This window comes from Hyperolius riggenbachi, chromosome 10, assembly GCF_040937935.1.
Source record: "Hyperolius riggenbachi isolate aHypRig1 chromosome 10, aHypRig1.pri, whole genome shotgun sequence".
Classification (NCBI taxonomy): Eukaryota; Metazoa; Chordata; class Amphibia; order Anura; family Hyperoliidae; genus Hyperolius; species Hyperolius riggenbachi.
The window spans coordinates 109587794-109608014 of record NC_090655.1 but is presented as its reverse complement, the minus strand read 5'-3'; the positions used below and the strand labels follow the sequence as shown (position 1 = coordinate 109608014).

The 20221-nt window shown below is 45.5% G+C and overlaps 1 protein-coding gene across 5 annotated transcripts in view; it reads right to left on the bottom strand.

The window, feature by feature from the left end:
* The window catches only part of STN1 (STN1 subunit of CST complex), a 114900-nt gene that overhangs the window by 87704 nt on the left and 6975 nt on the right, over nt 1-20221 (bottom strand). The window lies entirely within an intron of this gene.

The window sequence follows — 20221 nt, the reverse complement described above, 5'->3', positions numbered from 1 at the left end:
CCTGCACTCAACCAGACCCCATAAATCTCAGCCGCGCTGCCGACACGCAGCATGTCGCAGCGGGCTGTGTTTAGCTTCCTAACGTCAGTCTCCGCTCTCCCCCGCCCCCTGTATCGCTCCGGTCCCTGCCCACGTCCCTTCCCTCCACGCTGATTGGAGGGAAGGGACGTGGGCAGGGACCGGAGCTCTGCAGGAGGCGGGGGGAGCGCCGAGACTGACGTTAAGAAGGTAAACATAGCCGCATAGCGCGGCTATGATTTATGGGGTCTGGCTGAGTGCAGGGGAGATTTAGGGGGGATCTGATTAGCAATAGAGGCTGGGCTCGATAGGCAGAGCCAGCCTCTGTATGGGGATTTTGTTGTGAGAACCCCACCTCGGGTTCTCTTTAAGGGCACCGCATGGCTGGACTTTACCGGTTAAGGGCACTGCCTTTGAGAGACCAGGGTTCGAATCCTGGATAGGGTCAGTACATATTCAGTAAGGAGTTCAAGGCAAGACACCCTAACACTGCAGGATGGCCTCTTGAGCGTGTCCCAGTGGCTGCAGCTCTTGGGTGCTTTGAGTCTGACAGGAGAAAAGCACTATACAAATGTTTAGATTATTATTATTATTATTATTATGTTTGCTATAGCACCAGCATTCAAAACACTTGCCTTAAACCATTGATTGGTGCTTGCTTGGGACCATGTATAGGCAAAGCTGGATCACTTACAATAATAAAATACTACAACAACATGAGCTTAAAAACGGGTGTCTATGAACAGCGAATTATGACAATGAAGTTAATTATGTCTCTGCATAAACTGTAAAAATGATTAAGGAGTCTATGGGAGTTTAATAGGGATAAATGGTATATCAAGCATAAGGAAGGTCACATGTTATTGCTCAGCATGTAAAAAACATATTTTATTATAACAACTCTAAAAGCTACACATAGACAACACACACATCTATATAAAAAATAATAATAGACCAAACCAAACCACCTGCGGGTGACCACCAGCCTCCAAATTCAATCAAACACCTTTCAGGTGCCATCTTCCATTACGCCACAGCACAATTGAGTTTCAATAGATCAACCCTTATAAAGGAGAGAAGCGGGATTTATTTACTCTAGAGCTTTTTCACTGTGTATTGGTTCATATTAGATCAAGCTGTTTTGCCATTAGGTGGATGTCTAATAATTTAAGTGAATTATAGGAAACTGTGGGTGTTATCACTATATAGAAACAAGAAACTTGGACCCCCTTTTTGAGGTACCCGAAGTGGAAATGATGATGTGTTTATCAAGAGCTGATCAACTCCTGAGGAAGTGAAGTGTTGTCCTTTACAAAACGCGTCAAGCTAAGTGCTCGGTCTTGATATATTATTCCTTTAATGTATAATATCTGATGATTGTAAGACGTAATAATGACTTTGGTCAGATACTGGATATATCCAATCTGATTAGCTGGTGGCCCCTTGTATTGGCGTAAACATGGATAGTAGCTACATTTAATTGGCTGGAACCTAGTGTTATATTTTTTCAATAACACGCTGAGGAATAACGTGACCTTTCTTATGCTTGATTATGCCCTTTATCCCCATTAAATTCCCATAGACTCCTCAATTGTTTTATTAGATATATACAGGGAGGTATGGTGTGTAAATGTATTAGGTCTAGGACCTTCTTATCATTGCAAGACAATCTTTGAGTCAAAATTCAGGAAAGTCTGCATGAACTGTGACTTGCTAAGGTTAGGTGTAGATTGTGCACACTTAAATCGCATTACAACAAAGATCGGCCGATCTGTATGCGTTTGTAGAGATTGATAAACGTGTGCCCGTTTACCTTGAGGAGACTTTCCACAATTGCAGTGGCATTGTTTAACGGTTGGGATTCTATACGGATTTTATGTTTTACAACCAGTTGATCAACAAAAGTTGTACTTTTATAGGCAGTTGAGAGGCGGTTTGAATAGTTTATTTTGGATGCAATTTTGTGCAAACCTAACTTCACCTCTTATTGTTAGAGGTTATGACTAAAAAGTGAATGAAGCTTGTTCGCCAAAAGTGTATTACTTGAAAGGCTTTCCTCTCCTTCCTATTATTAAACTTTATAAAGCGCTAACATATTACGCAATGCTGGTATTTGTTTTTTAACATTAGGTTTGCCTTGTGTTTATTTTGATCTTTCACCAAGTCCTCCAAAAATACCAGATCCTAGAATCAACGTAAGCCAGAAACAGTAGTTGCATGTGTTTGCAAACCCATACAAGATGCGGTCACCACTCTCAGCTCTCTGCAAATTCTTGAAAAAGTTAAAACTGTACACACACACACTAGTCATAAGCAGAAAGTCACATGTGTATGATATGCAGCAGGTTTAGGTACAGCAGGATAAGAGCTGTAACAAAAATAAGCGACCCTTTTTTGGTACGTAATGGTGTGCTTCATCCAGTAGCCATATCTCCCTACCGCTGAGTCAATGATACCCTAAGGTATGGTGATGTCAGAAAGAGTGATGCATAGCCCTGGTGGCTGGAGCTCACCTTACCTGTGCAGTTGGGAGACCCTACTGTTATACAAATGACATTGCTAGACATTTGTAGCTGTTGTGGTTTGCCCACTGAGAAACTATATCTATAAGCTTCCCCCATTACGCCACACATTACTTAAGAAAGGTTGTGCAAGGTTCACTGAAAATAGTACAGTAGCACATGGTCTGTCAGGGCAGCTCATACCAACTGTATGTTGTGCAGACAGTACAGGGAAGTACCTACCAAAGTTTGAGCAAGATTCACAAATGAGAATATAGTGTGCTGACAATGCTAATACTTCCCTGAGCTGGCGGAAGATTTCCTGTTCAAGTGAAAGGAAATGTATTCGCTTTTCTGTTCATCATATAGTATCCTATGGTCTGAAACACAGTGTCATTGTCATAATCAAAGGAGAATTCCACCACCATAACTGTATCGACTATTTCACCAATTTTTAAACTTATCCTTCTCTGCCCTCTACAGTATTGTATATAGGGCTAGTGTGGAAAACAATCAATATTTCTTCATCAAAATCAATCTGGGAATCTGGAGCAAAAAAGAAGCAGAGGCCCGGAAATGAAGAATGTTGGACCAGTATATTTTAGGCCCTTTTGATACTATAAGTGTTTTGCTGCAATTATTGAAACACATGCAGTTCGCCAATTGCAAGGACACCAGCGAGGTAGTGTACACCACAGTGCATTGTTACCATTAGTGTGACCCAGTTCTCTGCAAACAAACGCACTGCATGCTGCATTTTAAGTGTGATACCGTTTAGCTCCATTCAATGGGTCTGTGCAATAACATCAAACATGAAAGTGAAACCGCACATGTAAAAACAATTGAATTCTTCCTGTGCACTGTTTTATAGTGTGACAAGGCCCTAACTTCCACAAAAGTGCTAAATGTTGTTTTTTTAAACACTAAAAAATACTAAAATTATTAGAAGTATATTTTTGCATTAGACAGTATTGCGCATTTGGACACTTTGCCAGAGGAACATAAAGCCCCTTTCACACTTTGGCCTTGATTCATTAAACCTACCGCACATAAACAGCGCAGGTTAATATTAGCACTCGCAAGCTACGCACGGTCCCTGTCAGCGTTCCATGCACTCTTAATTTAATCACGCTGCTCCTAACTGCCACACGGTGTGCTTGTAACGTGACAGTGGTACTCCACTAGCGCGGCCGCTACTATGTTAACGTAAAAGCTGCTGTGCTAGTGAAGTACTTTGGTCACGCTAAACGCACATGTCGCACTATAAGCGCCACAGAAGCAGCGAGTGAGTTAAGAGCGCGCTACGTTGACAGGACAGCACGTAGCGTGCGAGCACTAATATTAACCTGCTTTGTTTTTGCGTGGTAGGTTTAATGAGTCGAGCCGTTTGTTGTGTTCTGTCGCAACAGAGAAAATCGCATCCCAACGTAATGTAATTGTATCTCTATGGAGAATCCACACTGGAGCATCAGTGATGTGGAGGGTTCTGCCAAAATAACGCACAACCTGCAATGGACCGAGAAATGTGCGCATTTGCAATTGGCAGTGAAGCATACTTTAAGGCCCTGTTCACAGTGGTCAATTGCGTAGCAGAATAATTCTGCATGTCAGCTCACTGCCTATACAATTCTATGGGCCTGTTCACAGTAACTGATCAGGTTATTCTAACTTACTGCATGCAGGCTTTGTATTAAAATCTATGGCCAGTCTCCATTGCAATTCAGTCATAGCGCATGAGTTATGCAACTGACTACTGTGAACCTGGCCAAAATGTACTGTTTGCTTCACTGTATGCATTGCATTGCACTTCCAACATGCAATGCAACTTTTTGGCACCATTTCGCTCCCATTCTATCGAGTATCATGGAGGGCTTATGAAGCTTTAAAGAGAACCCGAGGTGTGTTTAAAGAATGTTATCTGCATACAGAGGCTGGATCTGCCTATACAGCCCAGCCTCTGTTGCTATCCCAAACCCCACTAAGGTCCCCCTGCACTCTGCAATGCCTCATAAATCACAGCCGTGCTGTGAGGCTGTGTTTACATCTGTAGTGTCAGTCTCAGCTGCTCCCCCACCTCCTGCATAGCTCCAGTCCCTGCCCCCGTCCCTTCCCTCCAATCAGCAGGGAGGGAAGGGATGCAGGCGGGGACTGGAGTTTTGCAGGAGGCGGGGAGAGCAGCAGACTGACACTATAAAGATAAACACAGCCAGCTCTGACAAGCTGTTTGTCAGCAGCGTGGCTGTGATTTATGAGGGATTGCAGAGTGCAGGGGGACCTTAGGGGGGTTTGGGATAGCAACAGAGGCTGGGCTGTATAGGCAGATCCAGCCTCTGTATGCAGATAACATTCTTCAAACCCACCTCGGGTTCTCTTTAAAAGAGAATTGGAGTACCCTTTCATAAACTGAGGATTCGGAGTTGGATGATTTTTGTACAACTCCACAGCCCTGCCTTTTTGACTGTATTCATGTCTCCCACAGCTCTAAGTTTTAGCCTAGTAAATGAATAGGCTTCCCCCAGAAATAAGCTGAGATTGCCTCGCAATAACTGGTCATAAACAATGGTATCAGACTACGGCTGTGGCAATTTAGTAACTGCTGCTCCAGTTTCAGTGCTTTGAGACCCAGAAAAGCAATGTTTGCTAGTTTGGCAAACAAAAAGACGCGCCAGCTTACTTTGTGGGAGGCAGGAGCCTAACCTAAAGTCACTTCTCTAGAGTGTCAAAGTTTGATGAGGAGGGGAGGAAGAACAGTGTTGCCAGAGGAACGCGTGCGCACCGCCGGTGGAGTGTCAGGAAGCTATCCTATACACTTAGTCAGATTCTGTTAATAGCCTCTAAAGTATTATTGTATTGTGTATGTAATGGACTAGTTCCCAGGTGTTGAGACCAAGGAAATCACACCTAAGACTAGGAGATTGCTATATTGCTATTGTTTATTCTGGACTAGTTCCCAGGTGTTGCGACCAAGGACCTCACACCTAAGACTAGGATTGAGAGAGATTCTGTTACCCGTTATGATCTCTGGCTTTCTTGACCACTCTCCTGTTTGCTGATTCGGTACCTTTGCCTATCTGATAAACTGTTGCCGACCTTGCCTGTATCCGGATACCGAATCAGTCTTCTGTCTCTGTACTTTGTCTGCCCATGTGTTGCCGACCTGGCCTGGCTGACCCTTCTGGCTATCACTCATTCCTTGGGTGATCAGCCTTACTGTACTACCCGTGACACCCTCTCCCCAGGTGTCCGTTAGCTGCAAGGGTCACCTGCTCCTCAGAAAGACCATCTTGCAGTTCAGTCAGTGGTCTCTACCCCACAGGAGTCCACTGGCTGCAGTACAGTCTGATTCCCAGTCCATCAGGGAATCCTTGGCTGCAGTACAGTCTGTACATCCTCCTCATAAGGAGATCAGCTTCAGTACAGTCAGTGGCCACCTGCCCCTCAGGGGTCCACTGGCTGCTGTGCAGTCCGATTCCCTGCTCTTCAGGGAATCCTTGGCTGCAGTAATGTCTCAGAATCAGAATCAGAATCAGAATCAGAATCACTTTATTTCGCCAAGTACAGCAGAGCTATACTCGGAATTGATTGTGGTACACATGGCATAGACATAGTATAACATGGTATAAAAGGACAGATGCACAACACATACAACAAACAATGATACAGGTGAAGAAATGCAGTAGAGATATGGATATGGCCTACACGTGAAACAGTCCCGAGGCAGTTAGATATGGGTATGGCCTTCACGTGAAGCAGACCGAGGCAACAGTTCGATATGGCCTACACGTGAAACAGTCCCGAGGCAACAGTTTGATATGGATATGGCCTACACGTGAAACAGTCCCGAGGCAACAGTTAGATATGGCCTACACGTGAAACAGTCCCAAGGCAACAGTTAGATATGGATATGTCCTTCGCATGAAGCAGTCCCGGGGCAACAGTTAGTACAATAGTGGATGGGTAGTGATGATGCAGTGGTGATGATAAAGCCACAGACGTGGGCAGTGGGGACCAGGCAGGCAGACGGGCAGGAGCTGGCTGACCGACCCCGCCAGGGCAAGCTAGTGGGCGGGCCTTGACGGGGGAAGATTGGAGTTAAGCAGCCGAACCGCTTGGGGGAAGAAGGAGTTTTCCCGCCTGGCGGTCTTGGATGATAGTGACCTGTAGCGGCGGCCCAGCGGGAGGAGCTCGAAGTAGCGACTGCCTGGGTGGGAGGGGTCTCGGGAGATCCTGGTGGCTCTCTTCATCATCCTGGTGGAGTGGAGGAGATCAAGAGGTGGAAGAGGAGATCCGATGATCCTCTCTGCGTCCGTTATGACTCTCTGCAGTTTGTGCTTGTCCCTGGCCGTTGCGCCCGAGTACCAGACAATGACTGAGGAACAGAGGATGGATTCTATGGTGGCAGTATAGAAGCTTGTGAGCAGTTTCCGGGGCATGCCAAAGCGCTTCAGTTGGCGCAGGAAGAATAACCTCTGCTGCGACTTCTTCTGAACATTGATGGTGTTTTGCCCCCATTTCAGGTCATTCGTGAGAGTCGTGCCGAGGAACCGTACCGATGACACCCTCGAGACTTCAGTTCCCCCAATGAGGACAGGTGGGAGGGGGGGAGGGTTCTTCCTGAAGTCTACGACTAGTTCAACCGTCTTTGCTGTGTTGAGTACAAGGTTGTTGTCTCCGCACCAGTTGCAGATGCTCTCGACCTCACTGCGGTATTCGTGCTCCCCGTTGCTGCCGATTAGGCCAATGATAGTGGTGTCATCTGCAAATTTGATGACCTTCACCGAGTCGGCGGATGAGATGCAATTGTTGGTATAGAGGGAGAACAGTAGTGGAGACAGAACACAGCCTTGTGGAGCCCCCGTATTTGTGGTTCTTACGCTGGAGTAGCAGTTTCCCAGCCTCACCTGTTGCGTTCTGTTCGTCAGGAAGTGCTTGATCCATGCCCGGAGGGTGGGTTCCACCCCGAGCTGCGTCAGATTTATGAGCAGGATATCTGGGCAGATCGTGTTGAACGCTGAGCTAAAGTCCAGGAACAGTAGCCTAGCGTAGGAGGCAGGGTTGTCTAGGTGCTCCATGACGTATGCCAAGCTGGCATTGATAGCGTCCTCTACGGATCTGTTTGCCCTATAAGCAAATTGGAGTGGGTCAAGGTGGGCATCCGTGAACTTTTTCAGGTGGGCAAGGACCAATCTCTCCAGTAGCTTCATGATGTTAGAGGTTAGGGCCACCGGTCGGAAGTTGTTGTGCTCAGTGCTGCCTGGTTTTTTGGGAACTGGTACAATTGTAGACCGTTTAAAACAGGAGGGGACTATGCCATCCGATAGTGACCGCTTGAATACGGAGGAGAGCACCGGGGCTAACTGATCGGCACAGGTTCTCAGGCAGATCGACGACACTCCGTCGGGGCCAGAATCTCTGTATCTCCCGCTCCTCGGGAGATAACCTTTCTTTACGGTTGCACCAAACACTATACCACATTAGGTGTCCTGTGTCGAGCTATACTAGTATTATTGGTGATTCTGCAGATCACCACATAATCAGGTATAGCCTCTGTATTATTGGTGATACTGCAGATCACCAATGATCAGAGAAATCTGTGTTGCCTCAGCGTCAATTTCTCTCAAAAGCTGACCATTTTCTTCTTACAGTGATCCCACCCAGTTCTGACAATATTTTGTCAGAACTGAAATATACCAGTTGCTGTCAGTTATGTATCAGCAGCTGTCAGTTACATCTGAATGTGCAAGGTAATGTCCATGTTTCCCTATGGCTCAAGTGGGTGATATTACAGTTTATCAGTGTGCTGACCAGGGAGCTGTTATAGGTTAATGGCCATTTTTAAAATGGAGGACAGAGAATTCCATTGATCACAGTGGACAAATGGGATGCAGGAGAGGAGAGGAGAAAGAGATTGAGGAGTAGACTACACAGGAGGTAAGTATGACTTTTTATTTTCAGTTCAGGTTCTCTTTAAGCATCAAACAGGGTTCTTTCACCAATATTGCCTTTTATTCTCAATGTTACAACATTACCATTATCACAGCACCAGGGATAGATTTAATAACTTGCTGAGATTTTCAAACGTCCTTAAAAGTAACATGAACTGAAACATTTAGTTATGAAATTACACGAGGTACCAAAGGCATATATAATAGTGGGTTGAAATCTTGCATTACAATTCCTCCTTTAACCTTCAGCAAATTACAATTGTGAACATATATAACAGTTTATGGTTATGCCCAAAAGAGAAGATCGTGAGTTTCTTTTTAGGACAGTAACGTACTAAAGATGCTATTGCTAGAAAAAGCTCCAGTTAGACTTGATGGTAACGGTATTTCTAGACGTCATACGGGACAATGGAGATCTTGGCCCACCCCAGACACCTGAAAGAGTAAAAAAAAGAAAAAAAGGAGTATTAATCTCCCCCACCCTCCCCTGGCTACTCCATATAATGAAAGTAACCCCCCTCCCCCCTCCAAAGAAAAGGAAAAAAAAAAACAGAGAAAAGGAGAGGAAACAAACAAAAAATACCTCAAAGGAAGAGTAACCTGTGAACCCCCTATCCAATAGCCGTAAGAAAGTGCAACAGAAATAGAGGTGGATTAGAATAGTGTCCCGTATGATGTCTAGAAATACCGTTACCGGTAAGTCTAACTGGTACCCTATTCGGAGTATGTAAATAAACTATTTTTGTTGCTTGAACCAGCGACCTGTGTGTCTGCTTTGGAGGGGTAAGTCCACCACTACCCTACTTCATTTTAAACGTTTTAAGTAAATTGTTTTATCCTTTTGGCGCCTCTGTACTACCAAATACAGTTGAATCCACCACTGGTGGAGGCGAATTGCTACTTCCTTTCTCCAAATCTACAGAGAGCAACTTCTTAATCCTGAGTGGGGACAGGTCTAATCTCCCCACCTGCCTCCATAGTGGTTACCTGGACAGTAAAGGTGGCCATACACTGGTCGATTTGCCATCAGATTCGACCAACAGACAGATCCCTATCTGATCGAATCTGATCAGAGAGGGATCGTATGGCTACCTTTACTGCAAACAGATTGTGAATCGATTTCAGCCTGAAACCGATCACAATCTGTTGTGGTGGTGCTGCTGCCGCCGCTCCCCCCCCCCCCCCGGCCGCATACATTACCTGCTCCGCCGGCACGACTCCCGAGTCTCTCTCTGCTCTTCTTCTCAGTCTCCGCTCTGGTCTCCGGCCCCAGCATGCTTTACTTCTTCCTGCCCGGCAGGTAGTTTAAACAGTAGAGCGCCCTCTACTGTTTAAACTTCCTGCCGGGCAGGAATAAGTGAAGGCATGCCGGAGACCAGAGCGGAGAAGAAGAGCGGAGACGAGCGGGGGCAGTCGCGCCGGCGGAGCAGGTAATGTATGCGGCTCTATTGCGTCGGTCGTCGGGCACTAGAACGCCGCTAGCGATGCGCTCTTTACCCGCGGGCGATCGACGGTTATTTTCCGCACGGCGCGATCGACGGGATCGGACGAAATGGATCGAAATTCGGCGTGTAGCGCGAACGATTGGCAGCAGATTCGATCCCAGTGATCGAATCTGCTGTCGAAACGGCTGTAAATCGGGCCAGTGTATGGCCAGCTTAACCCTTGTTTGTGAGTATAACTATTCTATACTTACTCTCCATATCCACAACTTCAGTACATACTACACTATACTGGGCTCTCGGTGTCTCCCCCTATATAAAGTAGTATAAACAGACAAACCTAGGGAGGGACCACAGCCTGGAGCACTAATCTTGTATAGACAAAACCTCCACTCTAGACAACTACTCTGAAAACCTTGATGAATCTGGTGGTATGTCCAAGTTGCTGCTTGACAGAAGCAGCAACTGTCTGCTGTTTAGCTGCGATCAGCCCCAGTACCTGGCTCAGTCGCGTCAGTCCAGGTCTAATGCGCATATGTGCGGGAGGTCCGCACATGCGCAGAAAACCCCGACTGGACCCGACTAAGCCTATTACCGGGGCTGATCACGGTTGAACGGCAGACCGCAGGAGGATGGTGCGGGACTCAGACAGGTTTATGCTGCTGGATGAAGCCACGGGTGAGTATCAAATCCTCTTTTTAGGACATCTCTGGTACGCTTTAAAGTTTTGTTTAAGGTATGTCCTTTGTGTGGAAATGCAAGAAATTCAAAGTTCCATTGTTTCAGAATTCAGGGAAGCTAGCCGTGGGTTCTCTTGCCAGCTTCAACCCATATGTGGTGTTAAAATGGAGAACCATTATCAGATTTCAGTCCTTGCTTACATATGACCCAGCTCTTGAGGGCGGAACTCAGGGCCAACCCCTGGGCTTGGGGCGTTATCTTATTTTGGTAAGGATTCTTAAATCCAGAATATGTGACATTTCCATATCTCAGGCCACATTCATTGCACACAGATACTAATAGCAAAGTCATAATCCCCAAAGAATATGGATCATGTTAATACCAGACATGAATAGCGTGACATTCCATTCCTGAAAAGTTTAATAGCCGAGTTGCTGGTTATATCAGCTTCATAAATGAAATATAAAGATGCCCAGTCAGACCTTAGCAGTCAAGTGATATACTGTTCATATAGAAAAAATTCAAAAACCGGTGCACAGGTCCCTTTAAATGGGCTAAGTTCACCTGGAAAACTTCCGAGGGAAGGCAAGTTATTGTTCTCTATGTATGCAAAAAATTCAAAAATATAACCGCCACTCAATGAACTGTATGCCAAAAACGATCACTTTATTGGTGAGAATCATTAATGATGTAATGAAACTATTCAGACCTGTTAGGCTTGGTGGTGTATTCTCCACAGTCAGCATGCAACGCATGAGCTGGCGTGGAGGAGGTACACACACTAGCACCAGGAAACAGGCTATCCCTAGTATAGTGGAGGGGAGGACTGACTCCAATAGGAGATTGTGGCGCACAGAGCCGGTGCAGATCTGACAGCCACAAACAATGCTTACGTTATAACGTCTCAGCGCAAAGTAGCGCTGAGCGCACAAACCAGAACTGAGGAGATCAGGACAGGTAGACAGAATGAACGCTTGCTAGCTAGCGGCTACTTAGCGACAGCAAGCGTCCAAAACCAGACAGACTGGAATGAGGCAGCCAATGCGATGCGGCGATGGCGTGCCTCACAAAGACAGGACAGGACAGTCAGAAAATAGCAGGATTAAGATAGATGAACGTAACACAGATAAATATACAATAAGTATGTTTTCCTAGCGTATTACAATTACAGCTATCAATGAAACTATTTGTTACGTCTGACTAACATATGTATATATCGGCAATGAACCGATATATGACATAAGCAGGAACGCTGACTAGGAATGGAGTAACACAGGGAACAGGACTCAGAAGGATTCGCTATCTCTTCGCAGAGATGAACGCAATCCACAAACAGTAACAGAACAGGATTCAGAAGGATTCGTTATCTCTTCGCAGAGATGAACGCAATCCACAAACAGTAACAGAACAGGATTCAGAAGGATTCGTTATCTCTTCACAGAGATGAACGCAATCCACAAACAGAACCAGGAGCAGGGTAACTACCTCAGCACGGGTGGTCACGGTACGCGCAACCTACCAAAACGTGCTGGAAAGCTGACTAACTGCACACAGGATATAAACAGTTCGTGTACGTATACATCAGCGACACTGATGTATCACGTAACACAAATACAAGGAAAATAATAAACGTGCTGGTATGCATATATATTGGCAATGAACCAATATATAATGCAAAGACCAGCAAAGTATCTTTATAACAAGAAACACGATCGGGGGCTAAAGCGACAGCAAGGCAGGCTTAAGCTGAAGCTATGAAAACCCAAGGAAACCCTGCAGGAAGCAGATCTTTATACTGAGGTCATCCAATGGGAGCAGACATGCAGATTCCCACACAGGTGAATGATAATCAGTCACAAGCTGACAGCAGGGAAAGACAGACAAACCTATGCAGCTTGCATGGAAAGACATCAGAACTGCCTGAGCTGCAGCACTACTTCCAGCAATAGCTGCTGCAGCAGCGATCATTACAGTACCCCCGCCTTTAAAAGCGGATTCCAGACGCTTTTCAAAACTGAAATTTCCAACAAAACAGTCTGACTGATAATTCATGATGACCGGGACAGCCCGGCAAGACCGAATTCCAGAATCAGTCCCCACAAGACTGGACCCATCAGAACCAGAACCTACAGAACCATGCCCATCAGTACTACAAGCCCCAGTGTGACACCCATCAGAACCATGATTTCCAGAAGAAAGCCCTCCGAAACTCCCTGAGCGATACCCACCGCCTTCCAGGAACAGTTCAGAAACGCCAAAGCCTTTGCAATGCCCACCGGTACTGTCTTTACCAACACAAAACCCACTGTTGAACCAGTCCAAGGCACCAGGACAAGTTTTCTCAGAGACCTCCCAGAACACCTTGAAGCTCCAAAGAGATCCCCATAGGTCAGAATGCCCCTTAGGCTCACATGGAGAACTATCAAGAACCCCTATGGAACCTAGGGCAATTCCCGAGTCAGGGCCACAAGGACAAACATCAATATCAGGGCTTTCAGGGACCAGAACCATCTCTGGGCATGCAGGCAGACTGGCAACATCAGAACATGTTCCCACTAAGGAAGCATCAGAGCACGCTAACACCTTAAACACACTTGGGCATTCTGGCACACAAAGAACATCTGGGCACACTGGCACAAGAGAAACCTCTGGGCATGTCAAGGAACTGTGAGCCTCAGGGTCAGCCAAGACAGGACCAAAACCAGGACTGGCCAAAAAAAAATCATCATGACTAGACTTCGCAACTACTGGATTTTTACACGAGAATGCAGGATCAGACTTAGATGTCGCTGATTCCAGCAAAGTCAGTAACAAATCAGATTCAGGGGCACTAACAAGACAGGACAAATCTTCTGATGTATGCACTGAACCAGACAGGGACTCCACAACTACCTCTGGACTGGACAGAGACTCATTTAATACACTGGATTGGAGCTCATGAGGCGCTGCAGAACAAGTCAGTATTGCAGCAGCCCCCACTGGACTAGGCAAAACTGAGGAATTCCCTGGACAGGAAGGGGACTCTGGAACCTCTGCCACAGCGGCCAGAGAACCAGAATCTTTCAGGATACAGGGCTGGGTTTCAGGAACACTCATCAGACCGGACTGAAATTCTGAGATTTCTATTATTTTGACCAGAGAATCAGAATTATCCATGTTACAGGGCAAGACTTCTGAAACATTCAGAGGACAGGGCTGGAGTTCCTCGGCTGTTACAACACTGGAGAGGGACTCAACAACATTGGTTAAATCAGACTGTGTACAGGACAAGGTATCTGACACACTTGCTGACGAGGACAATATTTCAATGGCTTCTGCTTTGCTGGGCAGAAATTCATCAAGTTTTATTAGAGCAGACTGTAATTCCAAAACAGCTGCTAGACAAGTGAATATTACTGCAACACCAACTGAGGTAAGCAGTGCTTCAGCCTCCTCTGCTAGAGGGTTTAAAGTATCCAAAGTACTGGGTGAAGCATAAGACTCTGCGACCACAGCTTCACTGGACAGGATCACTGAACAGTCCATATTGCAGGGCAAAACCATGGAAGCACCTGCTGGACAGCATAATGATTCTGTGACCTGAGTTTCATTGGAGAGATCTACTGCACAATTCATGGTACAGGGCAAATTTATTGGAAAATTTTCTGAACAAGGTAATAATTCTGCGATTTCAGGTTCACATAGCAGATGCTCTGAGCTATTCACGAAACTAGAGCGAGGTGTAGAAACAGGAAGATCAAGACACAATGTTTGCGCATCTGAATCACCATTCATTTGTAAAATTGGAAAATTCAGATGCTGGGGTTCTGAGTTTACTAGACAGGATTGCTGGGACTCGGAAACTGATGTAGTGCATCTATTGGCATCTGCTGGATCAGACAGGAGTTGAACTTTATTAACACAGGTAATTTCTGCAGAAGTGTTTGCAGAGACAGGCAAGATTTTTCTGGTGTGTGTTTCACTAAACAAAGAGTCATGAGTACTGGCTAGGCTGGACTCGGAAGTCAGCAGGACCTCTGGATTCTCTGCTGAGAAATTTGTGCAGGGCAAGGTTAAGAATGTATCAGTGGCTTCTGTTTTACTGGGAAGTAACACTGAGTTATCCATGGTACAGGGTGGAATTGCAGGAACTTCAATTTCACACAAAAAGAGCTCCGAATCACCTGCTGAATCAGCCAAAGGTGCTGAACCAGGCGGGTCAGAACGCCAAATTTGCGAATTCGGAGTCACATAAAAATCATCCAAAATCAGTTCCCACACATCAATCAAGGGAGCCACACAGTCATACCTACACACACCAGCCTCTATTAGGTTATAGGCTGACTTAATGCATGCGTTCAATACCATTTCACTTTTTGCACTGTAAAATTGACAAAATGAACTTGAATCATTCTTCCATTCACAGACCAGGGCTTCCATCTCTCCCCTCTCGAATGGAGGATCCCATGCATACTTAACAGCGAAACATTTAGGCTGATCACAGTCTGCAGATATGATTGTGGCAGGCACATGTATAGGGTTAATTAGCAGGTGATTGGCAGATTCCTTATTCTTAAGAATCTCCAATACCTGTAGCAAGTGTTGAACTGTAGTGTATGCAAACTTCCCTTGGTTCACAAATAAGTTGATTTGTTCAATACTCTGTAATATCTCATCATAATCATACTCAGATAATTCTTTTAAACAAAAATCTTTATTTTCCCTAGCCAGGGAGGAAAGTTCATTAGTAGTTTCATAAGTCCATTTAACTCCCCTGAAAGACAATTGCATTTCATTATCTGTTAATGGCAGAATCTCATTATAGGTCTCAGTCGCTAAGGATAACGATTCTGCAGATTGGACACGTTTCTTAGAACGTTTGCGTTTTGCCTTTGACCTTGCGGTTTTTGGTGATTTATTCAAAGCTGCAGGAAAATTATCAGTAACACTTTCTGCTTGCTGCTCATTCTTGCAAGCAATTGAAGGAGCAGCTGATTGGCCTGCTGCCAGGAGTTCATTAAGAGGAAAAGGCAATGGATCTATGCGCAACCAGTTATGGATCACAAACGCTAGAAATTCAAGCGGTCTATCTTTCAAATCGGAATGATTGAGAACATCAAATGCCAACTGGAATAATTCCCCTTTAAACAAAATATAACTTAGTTGGAGTGCCCAGGTTGAAACAGGAGTCGCTTGGAGATCAAGATTGGTCAGGAACCTGGCACATTCAGAGAAAAACTCATTTTCTGTTTCAGAGCTAAGTTCTTCAAATTTCTTAAAGGAACAGGAACCATAATTAACAGTGTCATACTTTCTGGGAATCCCCCCCACAATGGGGATTGGTAATGGGGTTTTCATAATGTTAGGCTTGGTGGTGTATTCTCCACAGTCAGCATGCAACGCATGAGCTGGCGTGGAGGAGGTACACACACTAGCACCAGGAAACAGGCTATCCCTAGTATAGTGGAGGGGAGGACTGACTCCAATAGGAGATTGTGGCGCACAGAGCCGGTGCAGATCTGACAGCCACAAACAATGCTTACGTTATAACGTCTCAGCGCAAAGTAGCGCTGAGCGCACAAACCAGAACTGAGGAGATCAGGACAGGTAGACAGAATGAACGCTTGCCAGCTAGCGGCTACTTAGCGACAGCAAGCGTCCAAAACCAGACAGACTGGAATGAGGCAGCCAATGCGATGCGGCGATGGCGTGCCTCACAAAGACAGGACAGGACAGTCAGAAAATAGCAGGATTAAGATAGATGAACGTAACACAGATAAATATACAATAAGTATGTTTTCCTAGCGTATTACAATTACAGCTATCAATGAAACTATTTGTTACGTCTGACTAACATATGTATATATCGGCAATGAACCGATATATGACATAAGCAGGAACGCTGACTAGGAATGGAGTAACACAGGGAACAGGACTCAGAAGGATTCGCTATCTCTTCGCAGAGATGAACGCAATCCACAAACAGTAACAGAACAGGATTCAGAAGGATTCGTTATCTCTTCGCAGAGATGAACGCAATCCACAAACAGTAACAGAACAGGATTCAGAAGGATTCGTTATCTCTTCACAGAGATGAACGCAATCCACAAACAGAACCAGGAGCAGGGTAACTACCTCAGCACGGGTGGTCACGGTACGCGCAACCTACCAAAACGTGCTGGAAAGCTGACTAACTGCACACAGGATATAAACAGTTCGTGTACGTATACATCAGCGACACTGATGTATCACGTAACACAAATACAAGGAAAATAATAAACGTGCTGGTATGCATATATATTGGCAATGAACCAATATATAATGCAAAGACCAGCAAAGTATCTTTATAACAAGAAACACGATCGGGGGCTAAAGCGACAGCAAGGCAGGCTTAAGCTGAAGCTATGAAAACCCAAGGAAACCCTGCAGGAAGCAGATCTTTATACTGAGGTCATCCAATGGGAGCAGACATGCAGATTCCCACACAGGTGAATGATAATCAGTCACAAGCTGACAGCAGGGAAAGACAGACAAACCTATGCAGCTTGCATGGAAAGACATCAGAACTGCCTGAGCTGCAGCACTACTTCCAGCAATAGCTGCTGCAGCAGCGATCATTACAAGACCTTATATGAATCTCACCGTGATGGGAGGGATATTGAGGATATGAATTGTGTATAACAAACTGCTGATAGTATGGATCTATCTAAGTGGAGTCCATGACCTAAGAAAGAGTTAAACATATGGCTGCCGAGTGGAACGCATCCTTACAATAGGAGTACCCAGAACGAGGCGAAGCTGCAGGGTTGAAAAGGGGAGAAGCCGGTCCTGACGAGTCAACACAGCGCCAATACACTGATGAAGCCTACGTCATAGTAGGCGTAACGCGTATGTGGGCGGGACTCTAGGACGCTGGGCTGAAGTAACGTCTTGGTGCAGGTCACGAGATTTCAGCTTTCAAGCTCTTTTTGGGCCAATCCATATGCTTCCAGACGCTCACACAGGTACCTGTGAACCGCGGGACGCCGCGGAAAACAACGAGCCTTTTTGATGACCCGGTGTAACAAGAGAGGGTATGTTTCTGCCTTTCAGCCGACAAGAGACGGATTCCGTGGATGCTTTGAACGGCACGAGAGGATTCCGGTAAGGTCACGCAACTGTGTGTTGAAGCAGAGCTTGGATTGAGAACTGTTGAGTAGTATATCTCTACAACCATATTCGGAGGGACTGTGTACCACATAAGAAACAGCGGTAGTCTGTACATTGGGACTGTCTTCCCCCTCCCCATGTGTTCGAAGCTTCATACTCCAGTTCAACTATATCAGAGCGCCACAGCATTAGTGTTTCTAGGATCGGCCGATCCAGATCTGATGTGTGTGGGTTATGAAAGTGTTCGTGTGCACTAGGAGTACTCCTGTGTGATTCTTGCCCAGGTCCTATTTGTTTTTAGAGGTGTTGGGGGGTTTATTTAATGGGTTGGTTGCAATAATTTTCTCACCAATAAAGTGATCGTTTTTGGCATACAGTTCATTGAGTGGCGGTTATATTTTTGAATTTTTTGCATACTGTTCATATAGATCACAAGTGTGGTATCTCTTAATAAAGGCAAAAATCATACAATCTTGTAGGGTCAAGAAAAAGACACAGAGACACCGGGAGCCCAATCTTGTGTAATATCGTCCGGTCAAAGTTGGTGGTATATAGAAAGAAGTATATATACTCACAAGAGTACGTTGCAAACAAGGCAACCACTCGTACTGGCATGTGAGGAAGTACCGTCCCTACTCAGCCTTTGTGAAAGGATGGTCTGGTAGTCGCTGCTCCAAAACATAAAAGGGGGATCTTTAGACCTTTGAGAAGGTCTAGGATTCAGTACAATCCTCTAAGGGGGCGTACTAAATAAGTTAAGAGAGGGTAGGATGTGCCCAAGGTATAGTCATTCAACTAATAAATTGGTAAGAAAGTTTTACCTTAGTGCTGCCAATTTCAAGAATGCATGGTTTTCATTAGAAATATAAGTTTTATCATGCACATCAGACTACACGTTTCGCGGCTACAACAGCTTCATCAGGTCAAATTCAAGTGCCAAATTATTTGGCGTATTTTCTTGCTTTCTGGTGGTTTAAAAAGCATTTAATTGACACGTAAAAATATCATCAATAAGTGTCTATGTCTCAGCCTAGCACCTCTGAGACATATACACTTGTAATTTGGCGCTTGAATTTGACCTGATGAAGCGGTTGTCTGATGTGCATGATAAAACGTATATTTCTAATTAAAACCTTGCATTCTTGAAATTGGCAGCACTAAGGTAAGATTTCTTACCAATTTATTAGTTTACTTGAATGACTATACCCTGGGCACATCCTACCCTCTCTTAAAATCATACAATACAGCAATTGAATATCTGGTCCTAGTGGCTCCCCTATGGCTGTGTCCTGCTAAGCGAGTGCTGTAATAACAGCGCAAAAGATTTGGGCGCAGCCGGTGCCACCATAGACTGTAATAGGAATTACGGCTATAGCATTGCTCAGTGACTGATTTGGGAACCGTCAGAAGACACAAATCACTACCAGAACTCTGTCATTCGGCCACCAGCAATAGCTGGAAGCCGAATTACGTCTTTCTCCCACTATCCATGTTGGTCTGGAGGGGGAATAGTAATTAATGCCGCTGGGACTTGTGCAGGAGCAGGGTAAGCCGTTTATTGACTTTCCCAGTGCCAAAATCTCCCGGCGGCTATAGTATATGCATCAATGGGCTCACGAGTAATCACGAGTGTTTACGCATGATTCAAATGAGCCTTAACTGCCTCAGGTGAGTGGCTGGATTACAAGGGGTTATTTACCCATAATTCTGCTGTCCACCCTGCATTCCAAACAGCTTGCACGCGTCCTATTGGTCGCGTTGCAAGCCTCACCACGGTGCACTTCCTCTTTAAAGCTCATTTGAATCACGAGTAAGCACTCGTGAATACTCGTGAGCCCATCGCTGGTTATAGGTACTGCAGTGTATTACCAAATGGTTCTTTTGAAAGGGTACCTCAACTGAGAGGGATATGGATGTTTCCTTTTAAACAATACCAGTTGCTTGTTAGTCCTGGCTGTACTAGTGGCTGAATCACAGACCTGAAACAAGCATGCAGCTAATCCAGTCTGACTTCAGTCAAAACACCTGATCTGCATGCTTGTTGAGGGGCTGTGGCTAAAAGTATTAGGCTGGTTTCACACCAGGACGTTGCGTTTTAGGGGACGTTATGGTCGCATAACGTGCCCCTAACGCAACGCCTGGTGCCCTCTGCTGTGGATGTCAGAGTGAGCCGCGTTGTGCAGCTCACTCTGGCGTCCGTGATGCGTACTCTTGGACGCATGCGCCATCACGTGGTCCCGCCCAACCAATCGCCGCACAGAGCGGCCGCTCCAGGAAGTAAACACTGCACGTCACTGAGTGCAGTGAATATTAATTAGCCATGTGCCTGGCCGCTCTCCGCTCCTCCCCAACATTACTGAGCATGTGCAAGCAGTCTAACGCGGCTCTGCCGCTTATAAAGTACTGCATGCAATACGTTGTCTTATGGCGCAGCGTTACTAAGTAACGCAACGTGGCCACTGTGAACAGCCCATTGATTTTTCATTGCTGTGCGGTGGGGTGCGTT